This window comes from Zonotrichia albicollis, chromosome 5 (assembly GCF_047830755.1).
Source record: "Zonotrichia albicollis isolate bZonAlb1 chromosome 5, bZonAlb1.hap1, whole genome shotgun sequence".
NCBI classification, from domain to species: domain Eukaryota; kingdom Metazoa; phylum Chordata; class Aves; order Passeriformes; family Passerellidae; genus Zonotrichia; species Zonotrichia albicollis.
The window spans coordinates 36,824,779-36,849,572 of record NC_133823.1 but is presented as its reverse complement, the minus strand read 5'-3'; the positions used below and the strand labels follow the sequence as shown (position 1 = coordinate 36,849,572).

The following is a 24,794-nucleotide window of genomic DNA, read 5'->3' as shown; positions in this document are numbered from 1 at the left end:
AGCCTACAAAAGTTAAACTGAAAGAGCCACAAAACATTCTAGCCATCCTTATGGACCAATCAAAGCCAGCCATCTCAGACCACAAATTGTAAATGATGAGCTGACAGCAAAAGAAAGAAAGGACATCTCTTAAAACTAAAATTCTGTCTTTTCTTTTCTGGAGGACAATGCATTCATTCCAGGGCCTTCTTAACAATGACCCGCAGACCAAGCAGCAGCCAAAGACGTGGTTCATGATTCACAGTTCACTATGAGAATCACCAGATTCTCTTTCTAAAGACAGCTTAAAAATATCTTACTTCCCTAACCTTACTTTTCCAACTTGATCCAAGGACATTGGATCAGAGGAAAGGTGATGGATGAAACATTCTCTATTCAAGTAAATGGTCCTTAATCTCACAAAGCACGAGAGACTTTGGAGTCTAAATGTTTTACACACTACTTGAGTATGACTTTTTCATCTCAGTTGTCATCTGATCACTTTCTAAACATACAATGAAAACATCACCTTATTGGGAGTTCTCTAGAGATGTTTTCCCCCTTTGGAATAATAATCCTGTTTGGTGAGCTGCATCCTCCACCCTGTGACTTTTCAACAGATGCAGAGTACAGACCTGAAGAGGCCAAGACTGCACACCACCTTCCTTCCTCCTGCTCCAGGAGCGTGCAGCCAGGGGCTCAGCCACCTCCACCCAGCTCAGCTCAGCTCACACTCTTTGAAACCAGGTGAACATGAACTACTCTAGTGTGTAAACTGGTAAGGGTAAAAACACATTAGGTCTCAACAATATACACCTAGACTGGAACACTCGGATTCACATGATGAAACAGAAAAATGCCAGAATTATCATTGTCTGGTCTTCTTTTAAAAAGGTTATTTGGACTGGTTCATGTGTGTTCTATGCCACCATCTTTTCTTTTAATGCTCCCTTCTAGAGAAGCATGGTCAAGCTCCAAATACTGTCAGTATCTTTATCTTTCAAATATTTCTTTTTCTTGATAACTACCTCACCTCTCAGAAAACATCAAAATTCTTCTAAGTAGAGAAGTAAGCTTGTGATCCAAAAAGGTAACACAAATCCTATAAGGTCTTTACCAGACTATAGGATTTGGTAAAATATGTTCATATTGCTGTTAATGCATATTTATATACTCTTGAGAAAATGGAATAAGATAATTTTCTACTCATTTTAACTGTGATCTATACAAATCTGCGAAGTCAACTACCTAATAACAGTTCTGTAACACCAAAACAACAGACTTCTACTACCCAAGTTAAAGTATCAGTGTGTAGATATAAAACATTTCTCCTCAATGACTTCTTCATCTTTGATTCATAGTTTTACAGGGTAAGGTGCAGCTAAGAAAAAAAAGCAGCCAATCTACATTCACAAAGCTTACTGTACACCATCAGGGGAATATTTTTGAGGCCACTTAATTTAAGGCCACGCCTGTGCTACCATGTACACTTTAGAACAATCACTGTTTTCACTGATGGCAGCAGCAAGGAACTGATAGTACTAAAATGTGTGAGCTGCTGTGCCTGTCACCTAAAATTATTAAAAACATGGTTAGTCAGCACCTTGTTTCTTTGTATATACCCAGCAAAGTTTTGCAAAGAATCACACTGGAACTGGGAAGCAACAGTGGTGATGATTTTCAAATGGCCATATTTGAGGGTAGGCAGCTCAAAACCACAGCTTGACACACTTCACTTGATACAGAAGTATAGGCTTCCAAAAAACTGTAAGACAAATTAATGCAGCAAGTCAAAATTAAGGTCAAGCCAAAAATAAGCCCATAAAGAAGATGAACCACTCTCCATGCCACCTAAGGAGGAGTCAGGATATATGAGGGCCCTGCTCTTAAGTTCTTGTGGTCCTGCAAGCAAATTGTCTTTCATTGCCACAGTGCCCAGGTCTGTAAAAAAAGGGTAAACTCCACAGGTTTTGTGACATGTAATAAACTCCACTTGTAACTTGTATTCATGAACAACTGAAAAGGGTTTGGAGTGTCAGCTGTGTTTCAACCTGTAGTGACAGCAGTTCTGTTCCCACTGGGGGGACAAGCATGCAAGTGATTAGAAGGATCAGGTACCCATGCACACAGGAATAATCTGCTGAATTACATCAGAAACAGTGTGCCATTTACAGCATGATAAATATTTTTTTTAATCTACTGTATTTAATTTTGGAATTATTTACTTTGCCACATGATTTTCCTTTTGTATTTCTTCCCTTTGCATGTGCAACACTAGTCCCATGTGGAGTTTGACCCAAAGGCCAAACTGGTAATTGTTTCGCTAGAGAAAAACAAAAGTCTAATCCAAAAAGGCACACAAGCCTTTGGCTTCAGACTTGGACTAGGAAAGTGGTAACAACCCTTACAAGCAGAAAGCGGTCATGTTTCTCCATCCTCGTTTTTCAATATCTATGCATTCATGTTGTAGGTACATGTTTTAATACCATATAATCTCTTTTAAAAGTGCATTTCCAGCCTTGCTAGCAATTTCAGCTTCAGCTACCAATTCCTTCCTCTTGCATGCCAGCTCTAGCAACTGTACTGTGGCAGCAAGAGACACTTCACAAATGGAGCTAGCAAAGACTAACTCAAAAAAGGGAATAGGACGATTAACTTCAGGGGGAAACAATATATATCTCTGTGTGTGTGTGTGTGTATATATATATATATATATGCATCTATGTGTCTCTTTAAGACAGATAAATTCTGGCTCAGCCCAAAGGCATACCAACTCATGTCAGCACCAGGAATGAAGGAAAAGGACACTTCTGGAAGATTAAAAGAAGCTGTAAGTTTTCCTGTTCTCAGATGCGTGCCCTAAGCATCAGGCTGCTATGACACATCCCCCCTTCTTTGCCCTCTTCTGATCCAATGAATCTGTTGTTCATGGGTAACAGAACAGACCCAACAGGAAAAATAAAAGCATCAGCATCATAACCTATAGCTAAGTGATGATGACCTTCTCCAGGAAACTGAATTGTGCTGCCTCCAAACAGCAAGGCTGCACAAGACATAACCATAAGTCCATCACAGAATGCAGAATTACCTGCTGTCACATCAGCTGGTACTAAAGGGGAGGGTTAAAGTGTGAAAACCCCTATGATCCCTTTATATATCCATGTCTGGAAAGAGAAATAGGTAGGCAGAGGCAAAAGCTATATAAATAGCTGCATCTCCTCTCTTTCAGGTTTGTTTCTCAGACAAAGCAATCAATTCCAGGTTAGTCTTTCCTTGAAAACTTCTAAAAGCACAAACCACCAACACAAACACTGGTAGTACTGACACTAAAGACAATGTCTGCTATTTCAAAAAACTCAAATGCCAAAGTTCATAGGCTAAAGAAATCGGTTCAGTTACATCCTCTGTAAACAAGTAGTGATTGCTGTGACATCCCACCTGCTGCTGAAGAATTAATGTAATTTGAATACAAAGCAAGGCAAGCATAGAATCACTTATCACAGAATGGCTTGGGTGGGAAGGAAACGTAAAAGGACTTCCAGTTCCAACCCACTTGTGATTGACAGGGACACCTTCTACTATACCTGGTTGTTCAGAGCTGTATCATCAGACTGGCCCTAAAGACTTCCAGGGATGGGACACACAACTTCCCTGGGCAATCTGTTCAGGTGTGTTGCCACCTGCACAGTAAAGAATTTCTTCCTATAATCCAGTCTAAACCTACTCCCTTTCAGTTTGAAGCCATTCCTCCTTGCTCTGTCACTACATGCTCTTGTAAAAAGTCCCTCTCCAACTGTCCTGCAAGATCCCTTCAGGTACTGGAAGGTGACAATTAGGTCCCCCCAAAGCCTTCTTTCCTGGCTGAACAATCCCAATTCTCTCAGCTTTCCTCACAGGAAAGGTGGCCCATCTCTCTGATCATCATTTTCCTTTTATAAAATGGTGGTTTTGGGGAAAAACAACCCCACCAAGTAACCATGTGGTCCTACTATACGAATGCACATACAGTTATTGGAGGGGGGAAGAAAAACGGCAGTCTTGTATTTCAATTTCCTCTCTTTTATTTATAGTTTCTCTTGGTTAGGTTAGTCCCAAAGGTTTTCTGCTGTGATGCTGAGCATGAAACAGAGAGTAGAAAACAGACATTGCAAACTCATTTCTAGGACCTACTTTCCTCCTGTAGGTGTTTCTAATTTAATAAGTAAGGAAAATGTAGGTGGTGTGCTACTCCCTTTTTAAAAACAAACTAAAAATGCAGTCCTGGCCTTATATTCCAGCCCTACACCTACCACTATGCTGTAGCTGTCTGTTGAACTGAGCCAGTGCTACTACCAACCTGGTAAAAAATAAATGAAAATTATAAAAATTTACAATTAAGCATTCAAAATCGCTTTGAACTATATGGCTGCTCTGAATTCACTATACAGATAAGCAAACAGCTGAGTTTACAACAATGGGGAGGGCAACAGAGAGGAGAGGATGCAAGATGACAATTTTTTATTTCTAAAGGATGCACTGACAGCTTATAAAAACTTCAAATGTTAATCAAACCACCACCTTACTCTTTTTTAAGACAGTTATGAACCACCACAGAGGAGATGAAAGAACAAGCAGCTCCTGCGCTTGTCGCCCAAAAATTGTATAACCCATCTTGTGCAAGCTGAAATTGATATCTAACAGTCATTTTCAGCCATCAGGGAGGAACGCAACAGGGCTGAGTGAAGCAGTTATGTGAATGGCACAGGAGAGCAGGAAGAAGAAATATTAAGACCAAGCTTTTAGAAACCCTGGTACTTTTGATTTGTAGGCTATGAAATTAAACTAAATATATTGGTAACATTATGAGAGGAAAAAAAGTCCACATCTACTGCCTATTTAGATTTTTGAATATATCAGTGAGCTAAAACAGTTTTAACAGTTATATGCAGTTAACCCAAGTTTTGCGCATTTTCTAATTTAAAATTATTTTAATTGCATTTAACAAAAATATTCAAAATATCAGAAGATACAGCGCTTATATGTTTATAAGGAAACAGCGCTTATATGTTTATAAGGAAATAAAGCTTATATATAAAGCTTTTTCCCCTGAAAAAGTATCAATGCATATTAAAAACATGAAACCTTCTACATATTTGAAACAACATTTACTTCTAATATGCAGTTCCTGTATGTTAATGTAGAAGTCAAGGTCCTATTTTAATGTGGGGACAATACTCAACCTACAAATCATTGATGAAACAACAGTTTTCAAACATCCATAATGTGATTTCAGTTATAATACTTAAAATCTTAATTTAAAATTATTATTAAAAATAACACCTGAAAATACTTTAGTTCCAGTCAAAGAAACCCTTAGGTTCCACTCTATTTTTCCATGCTTTCATAGCTGTTGCTGCAGTTTTGGTCGGGGCAGCACGGATGAGATGCCGTCTGTTTAGCTTAGATCACTACAGTGAGACTGCGCTTCAGGCACCAACAGCAGAGACACTGCAGGAAGTGCCCGGCTTTCAGAGCAGTGGGGACAAGGTCACCACACGCCTCAGACCTTCACAAAGATGGCCCCTTTGGGTGCCTAATCCCAGGCAGACCAGATCCCTTACAGGCTGCTCATTCCTTTTCCTCCATGGAGTGGGTGTGACACTGAAGCACTGCCAAGAAGGTCCAGCACAGAAACCTCCTTTGGGTTTCATTCAGCCTCTTGGGCTCACTGAACTACAGCCCACACGGGACTGGGAGTGGGCTAACAACAGTTCAATGTGATACCTAGTGATGAAGCTTTCATTTAGGCTAGATGTAAGCAAAGCCTCTTCACAAACAAAAAGTGATGAGTTAGTGGACTTTATTTTTTTTTATTAATACTAAAAAAAAAAAAAAAGCAGTGTAACTTGTTCCTCTTGTATATTCTTTAACCAACCACAGGAAAATAAAAACTTTTTAAAACCCCTACAGATTTGATTCTCATAATAAATCAGTTAATACCATCTTTAATCCAGTTTCAAAATAAAAACCTTCACTAAAAAGCTGTTAATCTGGTTTTCTTGCATGATATTGCCCATAAACAGCTAGCTATTTTGTACTTATTATAAACCAGTAAACTTAAATTCTGTCAGGTTAGCAGTAATTAGCAGGTGCATAGACTAAAATGAAGCTAGTTTTCGCTTAATATCTAAATTAATTGCATCAAGTTTCTAATGCGGGAAAATGTACTGCACCTAACAATGATTCCAACACAGAGAGTCCTCTTTATGCTTGTGCACTCCCACAAATCCTCTTGTTAAGTTAACAGGAACAATCTTACACAAGCAGGGTGGAAAAATATTGCTTCTACATCAGGTTATAAAACACTAACATTTGTTTATTTAAACTGATTAAAACACAAATATGATGATTTTACTTCTGAGCCTGATAAACAATTATTTTTGGAAGTGTAGTAATAAAATTACCATTGGCAACACTGAATTCAGGTATGACTACAGAATAGTAAATTCCACACCCCCAAGAAGGACTGCAAGGAGTGCAACCAAAAGCTTGGAATCACACAATTTAGGTTGGAAAAGACTTCTGGAGGCCATCATGTCCAAAACCATGCTTAAAGCCCATATAATTAAATCAGGTCTGTGCTAGTAACAAGTCTTACCCTCTAAATTAGGAAGCTGGAAGCCAAGCGCTTAATGGGGAATGGTCCCCAGAATAAATCCATCTCTGATCTTAACTGCTAAACCATGTTTGGGAGTCTCATGAATGGTACAGATCAAAATGCCACGAGAAAAACCACAGATGCTGGTGTCCCAGCACGTGGGAAAGCCACAGCGCTGAGTTTAACAGGGCAGCACAGGCGTAACCTCGCTGTGCCCCCTTTCGGACAAGGGCGCTCCTTTGTGTGGCTCAGCAAATAAACAGTTACTGGATTTGCTTGTTCCAAATGCTGGGAATGGGGATGGAAATCATCCTAAACACATTTAACAATAAGGTTTGACTGAGGACCAAAGTGCAGTCAGCCCATTCTGTTCTTTATGGGCTCTCCATAAAAACTGAGCAGTTCATCAACTCATTTCTAGTCAAGTATTTACCAGAAAAAGAACACAAAGCAAAGGTAGATTTATATCAAAGGTTACAGGCAGAGTGTGTAATCCCGTATCAAGGAAAAAAAAGAAGAAAACACATGCTGATTATTCTCAGACTTTCCTCTGAAAGCAATGAGCCTAAGCCTATAGAGCACTGATCACAGGGACAATGCCTATTCACTACACAATCTCACTGAAGTCCCTGAAACAACCAACTGAACAGATTATTTAGAGGTTTTCAAAACTGGACTCAATACCACCCAATTTCCTATTTCTATCTTAAACTCATGTTTAAGAACTCAGAAGATGAGTTCAAGAAAATCTGTATGCCCTATGGCTCACTTGATAAAAATCTAATTTACAAGAGGAAAAATCTAAAGTACTCACAGGTTATTAAAAAATTAAATAGCCTTTTCTTCTGCACTTTCTTTGAAAAGTAAGGCTTTCAAATGAAAAATCAAGATTATTCTACTGGCATTTTAACTCTACCCAAATTAAAAAAAAAAATCTGACATAACAATAATTACAGCTAAGCAACCAGCAGTAAATTTTGTATCAAATAAGCAAATACAAAATATTCTGCCCTAGATCCTTGAATGAATTTTAATGAGTACCGCCATTTTGATTGAATGAATATTTTATTTTGGACCTCAGGAATTCTACCTCCTGATGACGACAAATTATGGGGAGAACACAGGAAACATTTCTACTCACATGCCTTTTTTTAATTACAATATTTAAAATCTCAAACAACGTTAAAACATCTTATTTAAAGAGAAAAGCTTATGTAAAACCCCAGATATATTACATTTCTATTACTGATCTGCACTGATTAAGTAAGGGCTGACTTATGCAGCTAATATTAAATTTAGAAATTAAATACATGTCCATATTATATGCAGCCTAGCTGGAATTCACTAGATTAAACATACTAATTAATTTGGTCATGGTGTGCTTTGTATTATAATTCAGCATTTATTTATGAGACCACATATTCAGTTTACTGAATTTAATGTCTGCACTGTTCTTAAACATATCATTAGAAGTGCTAACATTTTATATCATTAACCCTGTATCAATCCACAATTAACATGAAATTATCAAAAGAATAATAAGAGCAGCTATGCATTTTTAAGCTAATTAAAACATTTCTAAATGTAATTATAACTATTTCATGCTAAGTAAGAGTTGATATCTCATTTTCATGCTAAGATACTCTTCATTTAAGAAAGAAAATAAAACACCAGCTTTTCCAATCACTTATTACTTCCAGATTTCCTGTAGAGCACAGTCATTCATAGCTGTATTTCTAAGTTACCATACCTTTAGATAGATTGGATTACTAGGTGGGTCTTTTTTCATACTATCTCAGGACACAAATGACTGGAAAACTTCCTCATGGGTGCTGAGCATTTCTGCTCCCAGCACTCACTGAGATGTCACTGTGCACTTCAGACCCTAAGGTTTTTTTACGCCTCCCAACACACCAGCCTGTGTTGGAATCACAAACTTCAGCAGCTGACAGACAAATGAGGGGAAAAGGACAAATCCTCCTGTAATTTTGTACTGTACATTTACTAAGTCACTATTGAATGGTCAAAGTACATGCATGTGCAGATACACATCTATATTTTAAAAAATCTGCCAGGAAGGCTTTTCATTCATCTGCCATCAATTTACACTAAACACAAAGTAATAATATTGAAGATTAGAGAATCCAAACATGTGTGCATGTATGCATATTACCAGCAAAGCAAGATATGAAAAAGAATATTTCCTACCATACAATATGAAAGGGCTCTTTTCCACCTAAATTTTTAATTTTTTAACTAGTTAGGGATGAAGGGAAATAAAATTTGAGGATTTCATATTTATCAGTCTGATATACCAAAAACAACCTAGAATTCCCCAGCACTCTCAATTACCTGTTTATTTTCCTGGACTACGCTCAATCATTTGCAGAGGTCCAGCATTTCTCCAGTTCCTTCATTACTTTAAAAATACAACATTTCTGCCTTCCAGCATAGGAACAATGGTAAACAAATGGTAATTTAGTAACTGCTGCCTCAATGTTAGTGACTCTGCCTTTGTTGCTAAAGTAATACACAAACACTCCCAACTTGTAACCAAGATTTCAACCAGCTGATTTGCTGGAATATAGTATCTTTCCTCAGTTCCAGTTGCATAGGTTTGGATGCTGCCACTCAACCTTTTGACACTAAAATTGAGAATCTCTCTTAAAAGGAATAGGGAGACATCAAATACTTGAATAAATTCATTAGTGTGAATAAATAATGTCTTTCTTTAAAAAAAAACTGATTTAATAAAATGAATTATTTTCTGCTTTGCCAAGTTTACTAGCAGAATAGGAGGTTTTTTCTTTTAATGGAAAAAAACCATCTGAGCCATGATGCTTTTGAGAGGCACTAAAGTCTATTCAAATAAGCCATGTATTTTACAAAAGAAAAGAAGTAAACTGGTTATTAAAAAAAAAAAAAAAAAGCAAGAATTAAAGCAAAATCTAAATGGAAAGTGTTTCATGAGCATAGCCGTACATGTCATGAGGCAGCAGGCAAATGGCAATGTCTTCCCTGAGGTGAGTAGAGCTATGCTGGTTTGCTTTAGCTGGTCATGTCCTAGCTGCACAAACCTTCACACACTCAGCCTTGAAAGCAAAATTACCCCACCAATCCCAGCTTTCTATAGGTACAAATCATAACAAAGCTGAGAGGAAAAATATTAGCAATGCAATTTGGTTTTAGATTTTTGTTACAGAACTGTGATATTATTTGCTTTTAATAAGCTGCTTTACACTTATTAGTCTGAAGTATTACATTGTGATATTTGAAAATAAATTAACAATTTGCTGTGGCAAGTGACATTTGATATATTTTTTTTAAAAGATGTATTATTGCTCCTGTCATTAGAGTACAAACTTCTTGAGGCAAGTGCTGGTCCGTTTATTTATGTGGAATCCTAAGCATAAAGTTTCTGTAGAATTTCTTTAGAAAGGTCAGACAAATGTTCAAAGGATTATAATGAGAATGGATGAGGCCTTTGAAGGACTCTGCAGTCTTTCATTTGCTAATCTAAAGTAACACTTATTAGCAATGATGATTTCTTCAACCACTACATAGTCACCCACCTCCATGAACCAGTCAAAGTGTATCAAGGACTTGTATGATTTAGGAATCTATTGCTGTATTATAATAAATCATGGAGGTGATTAATTTCTTTCCCCCTCCTCTAAAAATTCTCACGTGCAACTTTCTATTCAACTCCTGCCAAGAAAAATGTTTTAAATCTGTATTTTACCAATTACACCCTTGACAGTTTTCTTAAGACACTAAAAATTGTCAAGACTCAAATAAGGAAATAAGACACATTAGTTCCTTTGTACATTGGCTTAACCGCTGTCAAGAACACTATTAGAAATTCAATACAATGTCGAAAAATAACACCACCAGCACAACTGATTTCAACACAACACATTCTAAGTTCCACACCAAGACAGCTTTTACAATAATAACTGCTGTTTTCTGAATGTTTTTCATACTGTTACAGGAAAAACTGAAGTCATAATATCTTAAGATTTTTGCAATTTTACACTTCTGCAATTCATATGCAAAAGACACATGTAGATCTTAACTCATGAAATTTAAAGGTTTATAGAATACAAACTTTAGACCATCATTATAAAAGATATACTCCTTTCTTTCAAAATAAATTACTTGAAAGAGTAAACCACGTTGGCAAACCTGTTCTGCAGTAAAAATTTCTGCTATCACTCCAGGATTTTGCCGGGGATGGAATGGAGGTATGTTGGAGGAGAATAGAAAAAGAGGCATAGAGGCTCTATTATCACATAATTATAATCCATAGCTAGTTCATGTTAAGATTTTAAAGATTTACTAGCAGTGTGATAAAAATATAAAAATTGGGAAAGTAATCAGAAATAATTTAAAACATCTTTTCTCAAGTTGAAAAGTTTTCCTTTATACACAGAGATTAAATTTGCATTCACGAGCTCCTAACGTAAAAGTGAACCAAAGTTACTATAACTTTTAATGCACATTTCAGTTATTAAGATATTTTAACACAAACTTCTACGACAGCCTCCCAGTTCACAAGTACATGACAATCCAGGTAATTTGGTGATTTCAGTGGATGTGCAGAGTATGTTAATCAGTGCTGAATTCAGTACAGCACTTTGCAGTTTCTAGTTTACTGTTTTGCTTTCAATACATCTAGGCACTAATGTTTGCAATTAAATTTTTTTGTAGACACAAACATACACAACAAGTATCACCAACCTCAATCTGTTACAGACTTAAATTGCAAAATTTAAAATAATTGGGTCACCTAGGTTTGAACTTATATGTTGAATTTCAGTCTAAATTATAAAAGCACACCCACTTCTTTGCAAGACTCACAGCATGTATCAGCACAAAACAGTTCCAGACTTAACTTTTCAATCTTGTGTCATCCAAGTATCAGCTTTGCATAAAATGTATTTTAAAGTAAGAGTAAATTGCCCATAAGTTGAAAGTATGGAACATGCAGACAGACTTGCATCTAAGACAGCAATCAGAGATACAGTTTGTGTTGTACTCCCCATTTTATTATGTTTAAGATACTATTCCCTTCATATTTGTTCAGTAGCAGCTATTTCAGCTGTAATATTAAAATGAACCTGTACAAATAATGTTTATTCCATAAAGCCAGAGTGAACTAAAATATGAGGAACACTTACAGCCTGTTATTCATAAACATTTTGTAATTTTATTACTTCTGATCTGCATAAGATCAGAAATATTTTATGCAATGCTTCAGTTGCAATGTTCTGTTACTGTTAACATGCACACTTGAACTAAAAGACAAATGTAATTAGTCCAATCTGCAAACTTAAAAAATTGACTGAATGCAATTAGCACATCTTGCAAGAAACACATAAATAACTATAATTTAGATTTAAATTACTATCCTCATAACAGATGCATACACCTATCTTTTCTTAGAATTGTTTACAATTGTTTACAATTTTCAGAGGTTTCTCATATATGTTTTTTAAATTTGGCCTTTTTAAACTTATTTTTCTCACAATATTGAGGAAGCATTTTTTTTCCTGGACTTTAAATGTTTTTGCATCACACTCAGCAGTACTGTGTGACCATAGCCTAGTGGTTAAGAATTAAACAGTGGTGAAGCTGAGACCAAAAGGTGCACAGACAGGATGTGCAAATATTTCACTAGCTATTGAAACGAGCACAACCCTTGCTCCTTTTAAAAGGGAAAAAACAGCATTGGCATGTATTTCAATAACTATGCAAGCAATATCCAGTAGGTATGCACCCTGTCATCTGAAACTAGCCTTCTGAGTTTTGATTTCAAATGCTAAAGCTTTTCCTCCAAATAATCCAGGAGACATGCATTGTAACAGCACCTAGTGATGCACATAGACACTGTCTGTGCCTCATACCTGTCACTTCAGACTGTCTGTGAAGCCCAATATCCCAGTAAGGAACACCATTCAATATAAGTGGTTTTAGGATTTTTGGAGTGTGTTGCGTTTTTTAGCTTAAAAAAACAACAACAACAAACAGCACAGCATTTTTTTTCTAACTTCTCTGTCAACCTTCAGTCAGGCCACAGAATGGGTACCGGAGTCGCCTGACCCTGTACTCAAACTCCTGGAACCTGCAACACTTGTTTCCTAAGAAATCACCTCTGGATATGGAGCAGGCTTCCTATCAATCACTAACAAGTAAATTCCACATAATAAGGCAGGTTCGCATGCAGACTGATACATTGTGAAATGCTGTATCTAAAATTGATTAGAATAGCACTCAAAATGAATGCAGCCCTCCAAACCACTTCTTTGCTCAGAAACATTAATCTCACTTATAAGGAGAGCTTCATAATGGTAATGCTTGGTATGAAAAAAGTATGAAATAAATCAGGTTTTATAAGACACAGCAATTAATCAGGTTTAGAACTAAGGAAAGGCTGTTAAAGCGGCACATTTTTACAATAGTAACTTCTTTAAAGCCTCTGTTACTTTTAAAAAATTAAACATTTAGGGCTCTCTTTTAATTGTTCACTTGACAGTGTGAACCCCAACCCTAACTGGGTCTCTGAAATGTTTTCTACAAGCTAAAACTCTGCAAATAATACTACTCTGTTAGAAAGATTAAAGCTTCATTTTTAGACACTCTTCAGTCTAAGAAGAATTACAGGTATCCTGAAAGGACTTATTTAACTAGTTAGCCTGAGGTAAAAAATTTATTTAATCAAATCAAGGATTTTCTAATAAACACTCTAAAATTATTTCTGATAATTTTTTCTGCCCTTCATACTGCACAAACTTGCAGGTGATAGTCACCTTATCCCTACATTTACTAAAACAGTAAACCTAACAGGTTTACATGTATGCATTTAATAGAATGTATTTTCTACAGTGAAGTTATTCTTAAGAGACAATTATACTATATAGATATAGTAATCTTATTAACAATCTCTAATATGTAGTACCAGTATAGCTCGAATCAGTGTCTAAATCTCACACAAGCGCAACTTACTCGCATAACATTTTGGAAAAAAAAATAAAAATTAAGATTTCTCTAAAATAATTTTTCTGTATAAGAATTTTATAGTTTCTCTCACTCACTGACAGAGAAATGAGTTTTATATAATAGAAACAGAGCATTAAGTATAAACATAAGAGTGGTTCTGACCTGAAGCCTTAGCATCTCTGGTCTTTTATGTCTGTACTGCACAATGCCCCTTCACAAACAGCACCTGATCCTCCAAGTTGCTGGGCACTCTCAGCTTTTATTGGGCCTAATCCAAAACTGATGCAAGTTAGTGGGAGTTTTTGCATCAATCTTCAGGGGTGTCAGTCTGCACAACGCTCACTGATTTTAACCGAAGGTAAAGGTTCTGAGAATCTCACTGAGCCAAGACTGTTAATTGTTAAGGCTAGGAAATGACAAAAAATACTTCCAGGTTATTATTTCATTTTCTAATATTTTATGGGGCTTCTATAAGACAGATGTTTACTACAGCAGCCATTATGTGCTCATTTGTAATTTAAATCTAGTTTCTATTAATATATCCTTTTCTTCTCTTTTTTCATTTAAACAGAGAATAATTACTCCCAGCTCTAAGAGATTTGACTGAAGTACCAGTCTTAACCTGCTAACTGGATTATGAATGTTATTTGGGATTGTTTTTCTTCAAAACATATTAAACAAAAGAATCTCAGTGGGGTCAAGTATTTCTCATACTAAACAGAATCTTTTATCTCAGTGTTCACTCCACTGAGCCCCTTCCCATTTTTAATCAGATGTAGGCATCTAATATTTCTGTACTATTGACTTTTTTCCCCTCCCCTAATTTACTAGACCATTGTAAGTAACCCAGCAAAATCATAGTAGCAAAGCTTCAGAATTGTAAGCTAAAATTTTTCCAAAATTTAAGTGATACAATTTTCATGTATATTCACACAGGGGCCCTTCTTCCAAACTACTCTTGTATTATATAAAAGTACATTTTGTGAATTTTTTTCCCTGCATACAATATTAAACTGATCTCCTAGATGTGAATGCAGTAATAATTCTGAATAGCACTTGGATTATTTTAGAAGGGAAGAGCAGTGGTATTTTTCAGAGAGTGTCTTCAAGTGTTTTACAATTAACTTTTCTCTAAGACCATAGGTGAACAACATTTATACTTCAATTTATTCTTTACTAGACAGAATTTTAGGATCCAAACAGCCATAGAATATCACTACAACTCTTCAGTGGTATGAAGCAAAATACTTTGCCTGAGGAAGTAAATATAAAATGCAGGGTAACAGTCAAATAAAACAAGCATTGAACTAAGGCTTAGCTTAAGAGACACATGATATTGAGAAAGTAGAAAAATAAAACTGCCAAAGTTTACCTACAAAAATATTTAAATCTAACTATTTAAAGGAGGCAACACCTACATGATACCTTATGGAAACTGCTCCTATTAAAAAACGTTTAACAGTCTGTGAGCACATCAAGATGGGAGTTTGGGTATATTCTCTTTTTACATTACTTTGTTTAAAAGCATCTTTAGAACATAAAAGTTTTAAGTAGACAGAACAGTGGATGTGCTTCCTACGTACACATGAAGAAAAACCCCACCGGACACCAGCAGTGTTTGGAATTTCGCGGGGGAGACCACCCCTTTCTCTCCCCAAACCACAGTGACACACAATTTCCTTGGTCTCTATGTGTTTTCGCTGCACGGTAACACGATTTTCACTACAGTTTCCTGACTAGACCGTTAGAGATGCGAGGCTCAGAACCGCCGTCCTTCGGCAGGCGAGCAGGCAGAGCCCCGGCGGCAGCCCTGGAGCACAGACCACCCGGCAGCCGTCACCGCCCGCCGCCGCTCGACCAACGCGCCGGGAGCGCCCCGCGCCCGCACAGCCGAGCGAACAAACACCAAGTTCCGAACCCTCCAGAAACTTGCTCGGACGAGCTTTCGCGCCTCCGCCCGCGCCGCTACGCTCACCGGACGGGAGTGCGGACACTTCCGTCTATCTTCCAAAAGTGAGGATGCCGACTTGGGAAAGCACCGAAACTGCTGCGGTGCCCAGTCCCGCCGCCGCCGGGAGCGCGCTCAGCCCCCCGGGAGCGCGCACAGCAGCGGCCCCAGACCCCGCTCCGAGGCCGCCGAGGCCGCGCAGCGCCGCTGCCAGACCCAGACCCCTCCCAACCCCCCGCTCAGCTTTCCGCCCGGCACCGCGGAGTTTCCACGTTAAGTTGCGTCCCCGGCCCCATCCTGCTGCTCCCCCGCGCCCGCGTAGCCCTACCTGGGGCCGCGCTCCGGCCGCAGCCCCGCGTCCCGGGACGACCCGCGACTCCCGCCCACCGCCCGGCGAAAGTCCCGCCGCCAACGGTGCCACCGTGGGGGAGGTGGGGAACGGAGGGCCGCGAAAACCTCCGCCGGCCCCCGCGCACCGGCCCCAGCCCGCTCCGGTGCGGGCGGAGGGCAGCGGCCCCGGCTCCCCACTGCCGGCCGGACAGCCGCGGAGCGCAGCGCGCCACTTACCGCGGGCACGCCGCGAGCCTCGCCGCCTCCGCGCCCCTGCAGCAGCGCGGGGGAGAGCGGCGCACGCCGGCACTTTGTCAGGCCGGGCGGGCGGGAGCGAGGGGAGGGCCGGGGGCCGGGCGGGGGGAGGGCCACGAGTTGCTGCCCGCGCCCCGCGCCGCGGGAGCTTACGCGTCCCGCGGAGCTCACTTTCCCCGCCTCCTCCCCCGCCGGGCGGGCAGGGAGTTTGGCCCCTCTTCTTACGGGAGGGGAGGGCGAAGGTACGCGCACAGCGACGTGCCGGGGGGAGGAGCGCGGGGAGGAGCCGCCGCCGCCAGCACCAGCACCTACTTTCGCCGTAACGCGGGGGACCCGGCCGAGGGCCCCGGTGCTTCCCTGCGCCGCCCCAGGCCGGGACACGACCCACCGGGCTGCGGACCCTCAGCCTGCTGTCCCCCCGTCCCCGCCGCTCGCATGGAGTGCCGCGGCGCGGCTCCCACGCTGAGCCTAATCAGCGCATCCACGACGCCGGCGGTGATTTAGGGGTCATCCGCGAGCGGCACTTCAGGCTGATGAATGGCTCTTGGCCGCTGTCTGCCCTGATGAGGGTGTCTGCGTGCTCCTGATTGCAAACACTAATGAACTTACACGGCTCCGCTGCGCGTTCCCTCCACCCGGCAGGGCACGAAGCATCCCTCCGCTGCATTTTGTTTTCCGCGGGGACCTATTTACTTTCATCAGGGGAGGGAAAGAATTTGGGGAAATAATCCGCATCTCCCCCGCTGCACCGCAGCGCGCCCGGCCGAGCAGAGCCGGCGCCGCGGGCAGCAGCCCGCCGAGGCTCCGGGGCGCTGCCGGCAGCCCGGGCGCGGCGGGGCCGCCCGGCAAGGCCGGAGGGTGCCGGCGGCGCTCCCCGGCCCGGCAGCCCGCCCCTCGCTCGGGTACCGCAGCCCCCCCGCCCGGCCTTCCCGCCGCACCCCGGCAATTTTCGAAGTTGGGCGGGAGCCGGGTGCCGAGTGACCTGATTACAGCTTAAACATCTGCTTTTAAAGCCATTTCTCCGCGGTGTACAAAGGCGCTTCTGCTTATTTTTCTCCCTGACTCCTCAGCAACCTCTCGGCTCAAAGTAGTAGCTGTAACTTTTCGCACACTCAGATGTTACCTACCTACCTATCCAGGACCGCTCTCTTTTTACGCCTTTATCCTTCCCTTTTAAACTCAAAGGCGTTTCACACACGAGATGCGAAACACCCGGAGAAGTTAGACAGATGAGCAGCTTTGAACGTTTAGCTGGCTACCCGCTGCAGTACTTTGATTTTCCTAACTTTATCCACCACATCTCTGACTCTGTAATGAAAGATGCACGACTTTGTTATCTTAAAGGTTCCCAAGGAAAATCCCCGTATTCCTCTGTCCTGAAATAACTGGAAATACCTCCTAACCATGGAAACGTTACTGCAGATGTAACCAGCGGGCATTGCGAGGGAGCCAGCTGGACTATAATCAGTCCAGCAGCTTTCTCTCACATGCCCGTGTTTTACTCCAGTGTTTTTCTTTGCACTTGTACTTTGCTGGGCTCGACCCGAGAGACAAGGTGCCTGGGTATATAAACTGATTCGACAGTGCTGAGGTCAGCATGTGGGAATTACAGCAGGTACCACACACACAGAGCCAGCATCACACAGCACCGTTATACAGCAAGTGCAATACAAAACCACAAATGTTTCAAGCATTTTTAAGTCAACAGTCAGTGTGTAATTCATTATATGAGCACACACAAAGGAAGAGAAAAAAAGTGTTTTAAAATGGCAATGACGCGTCTCCGTCCCCAGAAAAGTTTTATTAAAAGTAACTACTTTTAAATAGAGGTTTGCCAAAGTATTTTAAAGATACAACAACTAAACCAATGGATTTAAATGAATACTCTCTACTGACTTCATGGGTGGCTCTGAAGTGGTAGCATTTCATTTCAAAAAGTAGGAGCCACAGAGACCTCGAGAGAGAGTTCTGTGAAGGTAAGTGCACAGACAATACAGGCAGAATTGGAATCATCATGACCTTGTCTTTCAAATAAAATATACTACAAAGAGTTTAGCTCTTACAAGAAAGCACTCAAAGTGTGAAAATGTGAATTGCACAAAATTCATTGTTACAAAACGCCTATAGCTAGGCACACACAGGAACAATCAACCCTGAACTTACACCAAATACTGCAATTGTTGTTACATGTTACACAAAATAGTATTTCTGCTAAACCACAAGCCAGTCTTGTAGACTCAGGGTTTTACTTACAATTTTTTTCTTTTGGCTTACAGTGCTAACACAATATTTAAAGTTATATTTTGCAAATGCAAATTTAAAGCACTGTATTTTGCACTACTACTTCATCCATTTTCAATACCTTTGCTAAATCCATTAACATTTTGAACTTTTTACTGCCCTCAAATACATTAAGATGCTGCTTTATTATAAATAGAAAGGTAACATCGTACATTCCTTGTGCAAAACCTACTGAATAGACAACAAAAGTCAACTACTTATTGGTACACATTTGAAGTTCTTGAGCAAGAACAAGTTATTTTGGCACTCTTAACTTGGACATCACTGAAGCAGCATTACCAGGCTTACTTTAATTTAATTACATTTCAGCCCTTAGAGTTTAAGTTAATTTGAAAAGTGTGCAGGCACATCTGAGTTAGAGCTTTGTAGGAAACTATCTTCTTAATGTCAACTATTAAATTTGATTAAACTCTCTAAAATCACAGAGCAGCTATTCCTTACTCATTTGGATTTTTTAGATTTCCAGTAAGCTCACTATTTCAGCACTGAAAGAACAAAAGGGTATGCGTTCCTCATCGACTTAGAGATATTTTTTTTTCAGACGGGACTATCAGTAAATCTTTTTGGACGGTAGGTGCTACTGAGAGGAAAGAGCAGGACGTCCTGTGATGCGAGACATGCCGGCTCCTGCACTAATCTACCAGTAACTCCAAAAGACGACACACATTCAAGACATTGTCACGTTCTTTGCAAACTCCCTAAACTGTTCTTAACGTGTCCTTCCGTACTTGAACAGTAACTCGGGCTTTGCCAGGCTTTTCGGCACTTTCTGGTTCCAGGGCGCCACGCTCTTTGGGATATTCGCACGGCTGAAAAAAACCCCAGATCTCAAGATCTCTGCATTGTTAACGGTCCTGGATCTACAGTTCATAGAGGAAGAAATTGTTTCTAACCATCCATTTTCCTTCGTGGTAAGAGTCAAGATGCGCTTTACTGCAGCTAGGTAGGGATTGCCTCTACGTAACGGAAACAACTGGCAGCATTGTCCTGTGTCAGGATACTTCATAATCACAACTCTAATTTAAAAAAAAAAAAAAAAAGTTCTCCTTTCGACTCAGTCTTGCTGGCTGGTCATCAAATGGAAACAACTGTCCCCATTAGTTGGCGCGGGCAGCTCCGCGGCTGCCGCTCCTGTGCAAGCCCCGCGAAGGGACGGAGTTGGCAGCCGCTCGAGCGGCCGCTCCCGAGCAGTCGGCGGAGCCGCCTCGCTTCCCCCCCGGCTGCCGGGCGGGACGGCCGAGCCCGCGCAGCCTCCGCGCCGCGCCCAGCGCGGACCGCGGCGGGGCCGGGTCAGAAGGTGACGAACCCGCCGTGACCGCGCTCCGCCCTAAGCCCCGGAGAGAACCGCACCTCTCCTCGCTGGGAACCGGGAAACTTTGGGAAGAAGGGGCCAGGGGAAGGCGCAATGCGCGGGGGCGCAGTGACGGAGCGCAGCGGCTGCGGACGCGCGGAGCTGCGCGGGGCTCGCTCCGCGCCGAGGGCTGCGCTGCTGCCTCGCCCGCCTCACCGCCAGCAGCACATCGAGAGGCACCTTTTCCCCGAGTATCGAGTTGCGGTAAAATTGTAAAACAAATATTCTAATCTGATCACTGACAAAGCCATAAAATTAAATAGCTGTCTGCAGAGGGAAATATGTCTTAATTACCTTAATTAAAGCAAGATAGGGCCTTACACACGTTCATTTTGAAGCCACTAAATGTACTGATTATCATACAAATCAACCTTTAAATGGGGGTCATGCTTTTCCACTACATTAGTTTGTGTTCCACTGCATAAAATAAAGCTATATGGGAAGCTGACCTCTGGTGAAAATGATGCACTTCAGCTGCACAAAACTGCTGACCCTCTTCATTGGGTCCTCAGGAAAGAACCTGAAGGAGTTTGCATACGATTTGGAATACAAAAATGCCTTTCATATTGTGTTAACACTGCATTAGGAACTACTGCCTGAGCTAAACTTATGGCCCTAAACCAAAGCCCATAATCATTTTAATCACCTTGTATTCATAAGTAGGAGCCATCACAAAGCGCCGTTATTGCCATCATTGTGTGAGTTACTACACAAGGCCGTGAAAAATGTAAGATTTGTATTTGCTGGTATAACACTTTCCCAGCCACTATAGATAGGTGCAACTATCCATATTTTCCTTTAACAGGAGGAATGCAGAATATTTATAGCAATTTGGAAGTCAACATACAGACCTTATATGTACATATAGAAGTTTATGTAATTAAGTCACATTCAGAATTTATGATATTTACAAGAAAGAAGAGGCCTTGTTTTATCTAAGCTTCATAGTCATTATTAACATTTTTGTTTTCCTTTCTAGCTAAAAGACATATTTAAAAAAATAACAAGAAGTTCCACCAGAAAAACGTTCAGATTTAGGAAATGTGCAGAAAAGATGATTTAAAGAAAAGCACATTGCACGAGGAAAAAAGAAACTAAAAGTGCTTTTCTGTTGTCTGGTTCTTTCCTTTTCTTTTTCTCCTGTGCCATGTACTCCTTCTAGCAGAAGACATCACTAATAAATGCAGTCTGGGAAAATACCTTTCTAACCAAAAGCTCTAATAGCAATCTGCTATTTTATTATCATAATTTGGATGTTAATTGCTCTGATGTGCTGAAACAGAGATTTTATTAAAATACTACCAGTTAAAAAAAAAATCTTAGGCTGTTAGTAGTAAAATATGTTGTATTCAAGATGACTGCTTTCATTCCTGGAAGACAAGAGTTCAGGCAGTGGAGTGGTAACAATCTGTGTTTGTTCCTGTCTGCTCAGGAGAACTGTTTCTAATTGATCTGGCATGGAATTTAGTTGGAAATGTGTATGTTGCAACCTAAGCACAGTCCCTGTATGCTTTGTAAAGTGATCACCATATGGGCCTTATTTGAAACATTTGAAGGTTTTAGCTATTAACCTTGTTTAAATTGTGCTGTAAATTCAACTCTCTGAGCTGAAAAATATACGTAACTGTGTGTATATCTATTGATATATAAATCTATATGTGTCTACATGAATACAGACATATACACATAGATGCATAAATACACATCTACATCTATAGCCATACATATACAAACTGATCATTTTAGGTATCATGAACATGTGTCAGTTATTTGCATGTTATTACTTATTAATAAAGGTACTAGTTACATACTTAGAAATTCTGTTGCGTGGAAATATTGTTCTGATACAGACGTGGCTGATGTTACAGAGTCATTTTCTGTAGATGCCATTTTAATATTTGGGAGTATTTTTGCATTCATTTTTTTGTGAAAAAGATATGCTCAGATCTATTTTGGCACATCAGAATATTTTTTAACCCCCATTCTGATGTCACAGAGATTTAATTAGGAAAGCCCAGATAAATAACAGGAAAACTCAAGTTCTTTCACAGAAGACTCTCAGGAGACAATGGGTAACTGTGATTCTTTCAGTTACAGGGCCAATCATCATATTTTAACCCTCACAAATCTTAATAGTTATTTCTTCTTGTGAATGTAAAATGAATGGCTAGGCTTTGTTGCAGGTAACAGTACTAAGTTATGAATGCTGATGGCCTTCTTGTACAGCCTTGAATTACATTGAAAAAGATACAGTTTCTTTAATTAAAAAAGCTGCACTGAACTAATCCTTCTAGCTGAAAAAAGAAAAGTTTTAAGCAATCTCTTTCTGCTCTGGGAGAGAAAAGCAGACAATACCATAACAGATCAGAAACATAAGCTATAGTGTGCAGCCAGGAGCACAGCAGGGAACTGAATACTGCTCCGACTGTGTCATTTTTTAATCCCCCATCCCAGTTTTCCCCGTCTGACCTCATGCTGAGATGAAGTTATCACAGAAGACAGCTTTACTCTTACCAATGAATCCAACCCTGGATCTGTATTATCCTCAGCAGATCAAAACACCGCTTTCATCAAATAGCATTATCTGCATAAAAGGCATGCAATTGCCTGATAATTTCACCCAAACTATGCTATTCATTTAAAGGACAAGAAGAGAAATGTAATTCATTCCTTTTTTCCCCCCTGGAAAAGCTAACTTATACTTCACTCATGGGAACTTTTCTTTTTTTAACATGAGATCCCAAGAAGAGGTCCATTAAAAGTTTCCCTCTGGTTTACAATTAATTGTTAGAGAACCCCTGTGCCATATGAGTGACACAAGTGTAGTTATGCAGAAAACTGGCAGAGAAAATTCACAAAGCTTGCTGTAGCCATGATACTGATTCCATTAGCCATGGTCCTGCTAACCCTAATAATCAAATCATATATGGCATAATTGTAGCAGCCTACAAATAAATAGTAGCTGAAGGTGTTTACAGGACTTTCCTACAAATGGAAATTTGAAGTCTAATAATTTTGCCCTAGCTCAGAAAGGCTGCACCACAAGATCCTGAAATATCTTCACTAATGTATGTGTTGTTTATAAAAAACATGTACATATATTAAAAACTCATGCTGGTGCCTTGTCTTCCAGAAAGGAAAGCACATAATACTATGGCTCATTGGTTTTACTGATACACACAAACATTAAAATCATGACAAAGGTGGGGCAGAGTGCTCCAAGTGAGTGCTGTTACATCTTTTGTATTTGGACTATTGCACGTACTCTGCTTGTGAAACTATTCTTGCTATTTGTCTGCTTGTAAAGGGCTCATGCATATCTCTTCCACAATAAAAAAAAACCCCTCAAACCTAAAAATAATGTATTCTTTTTAATGTTTTTGTTTTCTAATACTTCTCTGAAAGAGTAAAGATACTTTTGTGTTGGAGTCTTGTGTTTCCTAGTTTGTTGAGAAGAGGCTTTATTGTTTCCTGAATAGCAGTGTTTATGTTCAGCACCAGAAATAAACACTGATTTGTATCTGGCAGAGGGAATTTTCCCTTTCTTTTTCTAATAGTACAAAGCCCTTGGCATGTCATGGGACTGCTAATACTAAACTGAGTACTTGTTGTGGCCCAAATATTGCCTACTCCATACAATGACAAGTTACTTTTCTTTGGGAGCACTGGACAGGTACTGTCCTCTATTCAGAGGATAATTTTTTCTCCCCCAGCATGTCTTTGATACTTTTTAAAACAGGAGTTCTTTGAAGTGGCTCAGAGGTTTGGAATCACAGGAGTTGCCTCAGAAGAGCTGGATTATTGAGCCTTACACAGGCACATCACACATTTACCATGGGGCTACAACCTCTCTGTGTACGCACAGACCCTATGGAACTTTATACTATAAAAAAGTACTAGTTAAGTTCACAACTTTCTGGGTCTTTTCAGCTTCAAGACCAAACCCTTTTTTCCTCTTGATTTCACAAAACCTTTGGATGTTTCAGTGTTTCTTTATAAAATTTAAAAATATAAACATATATATGCACTTTCCCTGCCAAGTGTTATCTTACTTTTAATGGAAACAATTCAACAATAACTTATGGAGGATTCTGATGCAGAAACTCTGTATCTGAAAGTTTGTGTCCTTTTTCCAATTGTATGACCGAATCAGAGAAAATAGCTGTGGTTTTCTTTTTTTGCATAACTGCTTCTCATATATTCTCAGAACATCTCATGATGGCAACATAAACGGTCTACTACTACTACTACTACTATTATTATTATTATTATTATTATTATTATTATTATTGATTAATGCATGCAAGTACACTTGGGTTTAGATCTGTGTTCATCAGCATTATTTCCTATTTGAACATTATTTGTAGATTTTATCATATATTTCTATGGCAATGGCATGTTACTTCTTATTGAAAGATTTTTTTTTAAAAATTGTGTGGTTGAAATGGCTTATACCCCTAGGCATTCAAAACAAGGTTCTTGTGGGAAAGAAAAGAGAATGGCTGAAAATGCTGACTTCCAGTGTTGATATGGTATTATGCTACACATGTTGGCATAATCACTTGTAGTGCCCCACAGGCTGTTAGCAACTCTGGCGTCTTCCCTTTGTGAAAAGCAGGGCAATGTGATGATGGAGGAACTTAGGAAAAGGAGGAGTGCTGGTCAGAGAGCAAGATGTAAGGTGCCCTTGCTCCAGGCTTCATGGCTCCTTCTTACCTACAATTTTGTGGAGCAAGGGCACAGATAAAGGGTAGGTCAGCTCTAGAACCACAGCCCTGTCCAGGTACCACGTGTGAAGGTGGCAGAGTATGGTAACTCCTAATTTACTAGGTAGAGATCTTGCTTCAATCCTTCCCTCTGTTGCCAGACCAGTGATATTATGGCAGCTATAACCAAGAGCTCTGTTAATATGGCACGTTAACTGCATCACAGCCTATCAGCCTTGCCTTTTAAAAAGTTACCAGAAATATAATGCAGAAAGCCAATCCTTCCAA

The 24,794-nt window shown here is 40.0% G+C and overlaps 1 protein-coding gene across 34 annotated transcripts in view; it reads right to left on the bottom strand.

The window, feature by feature from the left end:
* The window catches only part of TENM3 (teneurin transmembrane protein 3), a 1,287,129-nt gene that overhangs the window by 392,528 nt on the left and 869,807 nt on the right, over nucleotides 1-24,794 (bottom strand). For 3 of the 34 annotated variants that reach the window (XM_074541323.1, XM_074541325.1, XM_074541324.1), the window contains exon 1: nucleotides 16,131-16,271. The exons of 30 other annotated variants lie outside the window; for them this stretch is intronic. The gene's annotated coding sequence lies outside the window, so the exon portion shown is untranslated. Of the gene's footprint in view, nucleotides 1-16,130; nucleotides 16,272-24,794 lie in introns of those variants that run through there. One more of the 34 variants, XM_074541326.1, reaches the window with a different exon arrangement.